A 10,570-nucleotide genomic window follows, 5' to 3' on the forward strand; every position below is an offset into this window, starting at 1 on the left:
GTTAGACCACATTTGTTGTCATTCATTTAGAATGTAAGGAGGTGAGAAATGTAATAGCTTGCTTATGCAGAAACAGTAAAGGAAAGGCACTTATCATTTTCTAAATTTTATTCAAACTAGACAAATTATAAATTACAATAAAAAACAGAACTTTGGACTGTACAGACTGTAAACCTCAGTGCAAATTTTACAGGCATATGTAAAGCAGTACACAGTGTAAACGGCAGGGCTCAAAAGTAAATGCTATTTATTGCACTGTGCTTGCACTCTACTGGGGATGAAATCTTTATACTGTCTGTGTGGATCTGGGTAGTGGTCTCTTATTTTCCAAACACAGCAACTAGGAATTACTACTCTGTGCCCAGCTCCCAGTGCCCCATATTGCCACACAACATATTGCTGGTATGCTGCGTGGCGGAATTGTTTATTACTCTCCCCTGGGTTTGGAAGGTCCTCCACAGCCCGGACATCGTTCCAGATCCTTCTGGCAAGTCGCAAGACCCCCTCCTGCAGAATGTATACATCAAAGTGAGGCAGTATGGAAATGCAGGAGTCAGGTTGTTGCCCACAACACTTTCTTTCGATATCTGTGGGCATGTCACGGCAGTTGCGGCACACACACCAAGTGGGTTGACCTGGAGCTGGAGGGCCTGGTGGAGGAGCATCTCCTGATGTTGACATGTGCAGGATATCAAAGATGAGGCTTGGGTCCCTTGTCAGGCAGGTCTGCAGCAAATGTTTGCATTCTTCAAAGCTCAGTGTTTGAATTCTGGCCTGTAAAACAATAATTCATCAAGAAGATTAGACTTTTTTGGACAGATCTGTATTGTCCTGTAAGAGGACTTTTGTGTTCACAGGCCTACAAGGCAGGTCATCATCATTTATAGTTATTGGTGATGTTGAGGTCCGAAAAATATTGATTAAAAATGCTATTTTAGATAGGCTACCTGCTCATCTGCAATTCTTTGAGCTTGCAGATTCTCCACTCGCACAATGTCGTCATGTTGAAGGTGTTCTCCGGTCGCAGTCCGGCTTGCTCCACGTCCTCTACCTCGAGGTTCCTCGGCTCCTACCCGGTGCACCACCTCTAGCACGGCCTCTTCTTGTTCGATGACCTCGGGCCTGTCCCCTTAGACCTGAAGACGTGCTCAGCCCCGGACTGTAGCTAGGATCAGAGCCAATGCTCTCGTCGTGAAAGCTCTAACAAGCATAATAACAAAGAGATATTTGAACACAAAATTCACGTTTGTCAGGGGGGAAAAAAACGTTACATTGTTATCATGTAATTTAGCAGACTCTTTTATCCAAAGTGACGTACATTTGAGAGTTCATCAAACACAAAACATCTAAAGTTATTATTACTAAACATAACATGCTAGCTTGAAAGCTGAATCTGCAGCCTCTGGGTCGGCAGAGACATACTATTGTACTTTTTTTTTTTTTTAATTATCATTAGAATAATAAAATAGTTTGCTTACTGATGAATGAGACATGAGGTAGTCGTAGTCTGAGGCAGAAATGGCTGAGTCGGCAAAGTCGGCTCTCCTCCTTGCTGAGTCTCACTGCCAGATGCGCGTTCAAGTTTGTGGGGGCGTGGCTTTGGACGGAGCACTGACGGGAGGGGGAGGGGGGGAGGGGAACTTAGAGGAAGTGCGACTTTGAAATCTTGCTAGCTCTCTTGCTAGCTCTCCAGGATCGTAGACCCTAGCTTTAAGTGGAGAAATGTCTCGCTGCTTGCTGGCCCCGCCCCCTCCCTTCATCGTCACGCCTCTCATACTTGAGGACTGTGCTCATTTGTTTCATAAAACCAATCCTTGCTGCTGTAATCCTGGTTCAATATTCATAAAATGTTCATTCATGATGTTACTGCCATTACAATATGCAAACAATTATTTAAGTTAAGTGAAGTCAAGAAAGACTGTCTTTATTTTTTTTATATAAAAACATGTATTTTATATCAGGACATAGTTTTCAAGTGCAACTTAAAATGGATATATTGTTGATGTTACTGTTAAAAAAGCACATCAATAAAGTGAGTATTGGCATAATCGGTAGTCTGATGCAGCTGTTGAATGTAACTTATAAAGTAACTTGTAATCTAACTTAGTTACCTTTTAAATCAAGTAGTCAGTAACTTAACTAAGTTACTTTTTAAAGGAGTAGTCAGTAGTCAGATTACTTTTTCAAAGTAACTGTGGCAACACTGGACCTGTTGACCTGCACCTCAAAGAATCGGAATCGAGAATCGTTTAGAACAGGAATCGAAACAGAGAATCGGGATCGGGATCGGAATCGGTAAAATCCAAACGATGCCCAACCCTACTCTGGGACATTCTCTTGTTCATTTTCATGATCTGGCTCTCTTGACTCCAGCTCTTCAACACACTCCAACCTCACTACTTCAGATTCTGGTGCCAGATTACACCATTCATCAATCACACCTCTGTTCTGCTCATACTCTTCAACAGCATTCTCAATCTGCTCACTGTTTTTCTCATATTTGTCTCTGTTTCGTTTCACAATGTGTTGGACATATTCGGGATGGTCAGAGCCTGGTAGTTGAACACAGCCACTGTTGTAGAAGGACTCATATGTGGGAAAGTACGGCCTTTTCAGTTCCTGCTCTGATCGGTGAGGAATGTACAGTTTCAGTAATGTGCCATAATACTTGTCAGGATATTTTTCCTGTGATGTGCGGTGATATCTGATGATAGCAGGCTTATCGTTTTTCCGCCTTTGCACAAATCCCATCTCATTCAGGAGGGGCAACACATCTTTCCCCTTTGTTTGCTGGCCATAGACAATCCTGCAAGTATAGCTGCAAAATCAGCCAAACACATCTCCTCAAACTCTGGTGTTTCAGGTCTGGCTTTGTATTTGTCAGTCAAAGACGTCATCCACACATCTGCACATTCTGATGTTGTGTTCTCCAGGAACGAGAGGGGACGACTCATTTTCAATGCGTTGTCATCAGTCGGTATAAATACGACACCACAGGAACACTTTTTCATGTTAATGCCACATGCACGGGTCACACACTTTTTGAGTATGCCTGCATGATTTCCCTCATTTCATCACATTCGTTGACATGGTCTCTGTTGGAGTTCTCAATGACTGTTTTTAAGTATTCAGACATGCCAGCTTCTTTTTTGATTATGTACTCTGTGAGATACACAATGCATCCGTGTGCGTTCAGTATGTACTGTATGTCCATATTTGAGTTACAGGTACACTGCTTATTTTTGTTTCTACCATATCTACTAGAAGCCTGGCTGCGTGACGCACACACATGTCTTACAGAAGGCTGATGTCCCAGGTTTACTGCATGAGAAGGTCCTGCAACACATGGTTCATCTCTGTGATGTCCTGTCTTTACGATGTCAGCATAAGATACCTTTGGTGCACTTGTCTTATCACTTTGACCTCTGTGGGTTACCTGGGTCACATTAGAAGGTTCTGCTACACATGAGTCATTACTGGGACGTACTCTCTTGACAACATCAGCATAAGATACCTGTGGTACACTTGTCTTATAGTCTTGTCTAATAGTAGTAGTTTTAGTAGTACTAACAGAAGTAGTAGCTGTAGTAGCAGTAGTAGTAGAAGTAGTAGTAGTAGCAGAAGTACTAGTAGTAGTAGTTGTAGTAGTAGTAGCAGAAGTAGTAGCTGTAGTAGTAGTAGTAGTAGCAGAAGTACTAGTAGTAGCAGTACTAGCAGAAGTACTAGAAGTAGTAGTAGGAGTAGCAGAAGAAGTACTCGCAGAAGTACTTATTATTATTATTCCGCCCGTTTAGTAGTAGTTGTAGTAGTACTAGCAGAAGTAGTAGCTGTAGTAGTAGTAGTAGTAACAGAAGTAGTTGTAGTAGTAGCAGCAGCAGTTGTAGTATTAGTAGTAGCAGTAGTATTAGCAGTAGTTATAGTAATATTAGTACAAGTATTAGTAGTAGTAGAAGCAGAAGTACTAGTAGTCCTAGTATTACTACAAGTAGTGGAGGTAGTATCAGTAGTAAACTAGAAGTAGTACTAGTACTAGTACAAGTACAAGTAGTGGACATGGTATCAGTAGTAGGCTAGTAGCAAAAGGAGTAGTAGTACGAGTAAAAGTTCAAGTAGTGGACGTAGTATCAGTAGTAGACGTAGTAGTAGTACTACTACAAGTAGTGGAGGTAGTATCAGTAGTAGGCTAGTAGTAGTAGTAGTAGTACTATTACAAGTAGTGGACATAGTATCAGTAGTAGTACTAGTACAAGTTCAAGTAGTGGACGTAGTATCAGTAGTAGAAGAAGTAGTAGTAGTAGTAGTAGTAGTAGTAGTACTACTACAAGTAGTGGAGGAAGTATCAGTAGTAGGCTAGTAGTAGTAGTAGTAGTACTATTACAAGTAGTGGACATAGTATCAGTAGTAGTACTAGTACAAGTTCAAGTAGTGGACGTAGTATCAGTAGTAGTAGTAGTAGTAGTAGTAGTACTAGTACTACTACAAGTAGTGGAGGTAGTATCAGTAGTAGGCTAGTACTAGTAGTATTAGTAGTAGTACTATTACAAGTAGTGGACATAGTATCAGTAGTAGGCTAGTAGTAGCAGTAGTAGTAGTACTAGTACAAGTACGAGCAGTGGACGTAGTATCAGTAGTAGGCTAGTAGTAGAAGTAGTAGTAGTAGTAGTCAGACAGACACAGAGTGAGACAGAGAGAGATAGACAGACTTGTGTATACATTTTAAAGTTTAAATGGAGTTTCTAGGTGAAAGTATGTTTAAGCAGACGATGTTTGACAAAAAAAACTACAAATCCCACTGACTGCTCCTGTCTGCCGCTCCTGTCCGCCAATCAGAGCACACCTGCTGTCACTTGTCAAGATCAAAGCCACAGAGATCAAAGCCATCTACGCGCCTGTGTAACTGTCTAGAGCCTGTCTCTATTCCTCCATTTCGGAGGGTCCGAACAAAAGCTTCTCACACTCACACGTAAAGTCGTATTGCCAAAATTTTCGCACCGTTAGCGCTACAAGACTCTGCTGAAGACACTGATCACTTTAATTTTTTCATAGTGTCAGAAATGTGGACGCTAGGGCGAGTTAGAAATGGCCCTGTTTTCAGGTTTCTGTGAAAATCTGTTTCTCAATTTGTATGGCAGTCCATTGGGAGAAAAAAATGACGTGGCCGCGCTTAGAGGTTGCTAGTTCAAATTCTGTAAATCTCACAGAGTTTTTGATCACATTGTGCGAGACAGGACAAGTTTGTCTACAAAATTGGAAAATATCACGTCTGTAACGTGAAGTTTGTGGCCGGGAGGAGTTTGGAAAGAAAAAAAAGCTGAAGTATGACGAGGAGCTCTCACACTCTAACGATGATGTCACGCACTCTAGCAGGCGCAATACACACCCATTGTAAACTCTGATCAGGTCTGAAAAAACCATAAAACATAAACTGTGATTATAGAAAAACTGTAAAAGATATCAAAAAACTGAATATGAATTGAATAGTTCAGAATCTTGTAGGTTGTTTAAAGTTTAAATGGAGTCTGTAGGTGGAAGTATGGGAAAGAAGTCGGAGTTCAAAGAGGAGGATGTTAAAGAGGTTTTCAGGCTGATCTCCATAGGAATGCATTGAAAAAAAAATATGGAAAAGGCTGAATATATGAAAAAGTATGAAAGGTAGAAAAAAGGTTGAAGGTGAGCATAAAAGAGCTGAAAAAGCTGAACATTTTGATAGTTGAATGGTTTTTGTAGCTGAAAGTATGCAGAAGTTAGAGGCGACTGAAAAACGTACGGAAGAAGAAAAATAAAAATAAAGATTAGGATAACATAGGTTGGAAATGCTTGAAAGCATTTCCACCAATAAAGATTAGGATAACATAGGTTGGAAATGCTTGAAAGCATTTCCACCAATAATAAGTAGGAAAAAATCCTATGAATAGCAGTAGTGCTCGGGGCTTCGCCCCGAGCACTGGTCCCTTCAGCTTATAGCTGTAGGGACCAGTGCTCGGTGCGATTGCCCCGTGGCCCTAACTAGAAAATTCCCCCGCCGGGAAATTTTGAAAGGGCCACGGGGGCTACTGCCGGAGTGTATATACAATACGATGAGATTCTTCGACATTTCAAACGAGACGGAGTTGTTTTAGAGGCAAATACAGAGACTGCTTGCTGACTGAGCTGTCAGAGTAGTCCGTTTTGAGTATTGTGATGTACTTCAAAAACTGTCCACCAATCAGAGCACACCACTCGTGTTTCCATTTTAAAGTTTAAATGGAGTTTCTAGGTGAAAGTATGCCCGAGCAGACGACGTTTGACTAAAAAAACTACATTTCCCACTACTAAATGTAGTTCTTAGTACATTCCTGTCCACCAATCAGAGCACACCACTCGTGTCTCCATTTTAAAGTTTAAACGGAGTTTCTAGGTGAAAGTATGCCCGAGCAGACGACGTTTGACTAAAAAAACTACATTTCCCACTACTAAATGTAGTTCTTAGTACATTCCTGTCCACCAATCAGAGCACATCACTCGTGTCTCCATTTTAAAGTTTAAATGGAGTTTCTAGGTGAAAGTATGCCCGAGCAGACGACGTTTGACTAAAAAAACTACATTTCCCACTACTAAATGTAGTTCTTAGTACATTCCTGTCCACCAATCAGAGCACACCACTCGTGTCTCCATTTTAAAGTTTAAACGGAGTTTCTAGGTGAAAGTATGCCCGAGCAGACGACGTTTGACTAAAAAAACTACATTTCCCACTACTAAATGTAGTTCTTAGTACATTCCTGTCCACCAATCAGAGCACATCACTCGTGTCTCCATTTTAAAGTTTAAATGGAGTTTCTGGGTGAAAGTATGCCCGAGCAGACGACGTTTGACTAAAAAAACTACATTTCCCACTACTAAATGTAGTTCTTAGTACATTCCTGTCCACCAATCAGAGCACACCACTCGTGTCTCCATTTTAAAGTTTAAACGGAGTTTCTAGGTGAAAGTATGCCCGAGCAGAAGAGGTTTGACTAAAAAACTACATATCCCACTACTAAATGTAGTTCTTAGTACATTCCTGTCCACCAATCAGAGCACACCACTCCTGTCTCCATTTTAATGTTTAAATGGAGTTTCTAGGTGAAAGTATGGACGAGAAGGAGACGTTTGACTAAAAAAACTACATATCCCACTACTAAATGTAGTTCTTAGTACATTCCTGTCCACCAATCAGAGCACACCACTCGTGTCTCCATTTTAAAGTTTAAATGGAGTTTCTAGGTGAAAGTATGCCCGAGCAGAAGAGGTTTGACTAAAAAAACTACATATCCCACTACTAAATGTAGTTTTTACTACATTCCTGTCCACCAATCAGAGCACACCACTCCTGTCTCCATTTTAAAGTTTAAATGGAGTTTCTAGGTGAAAGTATGGACGAGAAGGAGACGTTTGACTAAAAAAACTACATATCCCACTATAAATGTAGTTTTTAGTACATTCTTGTCCACCAATCAGAGCACACCTGCTGTCAGTTATGAAGATCAGTGCCCCACAGTGCTGTCACCATGGCAACGGCCCTTGCTGCATGTGTATGACTGCTTTGGAGCCTCTGTCTGCGTCTTTCTATCGCTCCATTCCCCCTCTGCGTTGGGTCCGAACAAAAGCTTGCCACGCTCACACCGAAACTCCTATCGCCAAAATTTTCACACCGTTAGCGCCACAAGACTCGGCTGAAGACAGTGATGACTTTTATTTTTTCCTAGTGTCAGAAATGTGGACGCTAGGGCGAGTTAGAAAATGCTGTTCATATCAGGTTTCTTTGAAAATCTGCTTCTCAATTAACATTAGAGCGGATGAGGAAAAAAAGAGACTTGGCCGCGCTTAGAGGTTGCTAGTTCAAATTCTGTAAAACTCACAGAGATTTTGAGCACATCGTGAGAGACAGGACAAGTTTGTCTACAAAATTGGAAAATATCACGTCTGTAGAGTGAAGATCGTGGCCGGGAGGAGTTTGGAAAGGAAAAAACTCTGAGAAGCCCTCACACTCTAACTGATGATGTCACGCACTCTAGCCCAGAAGGTTCCGCGCAATACACACCCATTATAATCTCATGATTTCTCCCAAAACGATCATGGTCGTTGAACAGTGATTGGTCAAAAACTATATGACCTATTGAAACGTGGATTGACACACCAGGACACAAGACTTGTGTCTACGTTTTAAAGTTTAAATGGAGTTTCTAGGTGAAAGTATGCCTGAGTAGCAGGCGTTTGAAAAGCTACAATTTCTGCTTTTTTTTTTTTTCGCTCGTCCCATTCAAGTCAATGGGAAAAATGCGTTGGTTTTTCGCGACTTACGTCGCGAAAAATTCGTGTTCGGCTAAGAAAAGCAATAGCACGCCGATCCCGATCGAACCGCACGTTTTGATATATCATTTGTCCTACAACTCTTAAAGCTGTAGGATTTTTAGGCACTCGAAATTCGTCCGTAGGAAAAATAATAATAACTAGAAAATTCCCCCGCCGGGAAATTTTGAGAGGGAGGCAGTGGGCCGCCGCCCGGGGGTGTGTCTGTAAAAGTTTAAAGTTTAAACGGAGTTTCTAGGTGAAAGAATGACCGAGCAGAAGACGTTTGACTAAAAAAACTACATTTCCCACTACTAAATGTAGTTTTTAGTACATTCCTGTCCACCAATCAGAGCACACCACTCGTGTCTCCATTTTAAAGTTTAAATGGAGTTTCTAGGTGAAAGTATGGACGAGAAGAAGACGTTTGACTAAAAAAACTACATTTCCCACTACTAAATGTAGTTCTCAGTACATTCCTGTCCACCAATCAGAGCACACCACTCGTGTCTCCATTTTAAAGTTTAAATGGAGTTTCTAGGTGAAAGTATGACCGAGCAGAAGACGTTTGACTAAAAAAACTACATTTCCCACTACTAAATGTAGTTTTTAGTACATTCCTGTCCACCAATCAGAGCACACCACTCGTGTCTCCATTTTAAAGTTTAAATGGAGTTTGTAGGTGAAAGTATGGACGAGAAGAAGACGTTTGACTAAAAAAACTACATTTCCCACTACTAAATGTAGTTCTTAGTACATTCCTGTCCACCAATCAGAGCACACCACTCGTGTCTCCATTTTAAAGTTTAAATGGAGTTTCTAGGTGAAAATATGCCCTGAACTCAGCTGTCACTCAAGTACTATCGAGTACTAGCGAGTACTACCGAGTACTACCAAGTACTACCGAGTACTACTGAGTCTCAAGTACTGAGAACTACTAGGTACAATGTATTGTCAAACAGTTGAGTGCTTCGCACTCAACTGTTTCCCTGTACAGGTCACTGAACTCAGCTGTCACTCAAGTACTACCAAGTACTACCAAGTACTACCGAGTCTCAAGTACTGAGAACTACTAGGTACAATGTATTGTCAAACAGTTGAGTGCTTCGCACTCAACTGTTTCCCTGTACAGGTCACTGAACTCAGCTGTCACTCAAGTACTACCAAGTACTACCAAGTACTACTGAGACTCAAATACTGAGAACTACTAGGTACAATGTATTGTCAAACAGTTGAGTGCTTCGCACTCAACTGTTTTCCAGTACATATCACTGAACTCAGCTGTCACTCAAGTACTACCGAGTACTACCGAGTACTACCAAGTACTACCGAGTACTACTGAGTCTCAAGTACTGAGAACTACTAGGTACAATGTATTGTCAAACAGTTGAGTGCTTCGCACTCAACTGTTTCCCTGTACAGGTCACTGAACTCAGCTGCCACTCAAGTACTAGCGAGTACTACCGAGTACTAGCGAGTACTAGCGAGTACTACCGAGTAGTACTGAGACTCAAGTGCTGAGAACTACTAGGTACAATGTATTGTCAAACAGTTGAGTGCTTCGCACTCAACTGTTTCCCTGTACAGGTCACTGAACTCAGCTGTCACTCAAGTACTACCGAATACTACCGAGTACTACTGAGACTCAAATACTGAGAACTACTAGGTACAATGTATTGTAAAACAGTTGAGTGCTTCGCACTCAACTGTTAGCCAATCCATGTCACTGAACTCAGCTGTCACTCAAGTACTACCGAGCACTACCGAGTACTACCGAGTACTACCGAGTACTACTGAGACTCAAGTACTGAGAACTACTAGGTACAGGTCACTGAACTCAGCTGTCACTCAAGTACTACCGAGTACTCCATTTTAAAGTTTAAATGGAGTTTCTAGGTGAAAGTATGGCTGAGCTGAAGAGGTTTGACTAAAAAAACTACATATCCCACTACTAATGTAGTTTTAGTACATTCCTGTCCTCCAATCAGAGCACACCTGCTGTCAGTTATGAAGATCAGTGCCACACAGTGCTGTCACCATGGCAACGGCCCTTGCTGCGTGTGTATGACTGCTTTGGAGCGTCTCTCTGCTTCTCTCTATCGCTCAATTCCCCCTCTGGGCATGGGTCCGAACAAAAGCATGCCACGCTCACACCGAAACTCCTATCGCCAAAATTTTCGCACCGTTAGTGCCACGAGACTCGGCTGAAGACACTGATGACTTTTATTTTTTCCTAGTGTCAGAAATGTGGACGCTAGGGCGA

At 41.6% G+C, this 10,570-nt stretch overlaps 1 long non-coding RNA gene across 1 annotated transcript; it reads right to left on the reverse strand.

The window, feature by feature from the left end:
* Nucleotides 1-349: 349 nt before the first annotated feature.
* On the reverse strand, nucleotides 350-1,619 carry LOC311022188. Its single transcript, XR_014598095.1, has 3 exons — nucleotides 1,479-1,619; nucleotides 948-1,200; nucleotides 350-774 (listed from the first exon to the last, which is right to left on the reverse strand). It is a non-coding gene; the product is annotated as an uncharacterized lncRNA (long non-coding RNA).
* Nucleotides 1,620-10,570: the final 8,951 nt, after the last annotated feature.

Source organism: Eutrigla gurnardus, assembly GCF_963514095.1.
Source record: "Eutrigla gurnardus genome assembly, chromosome: 12".
In the NCBI taxonomy this organism is placed as follows: Eukaryota; Metazoa; Chordata; class Actinopteri; order Perciformes; family Triglidae; genus Eutrigla; species Eutrigla gurnardus.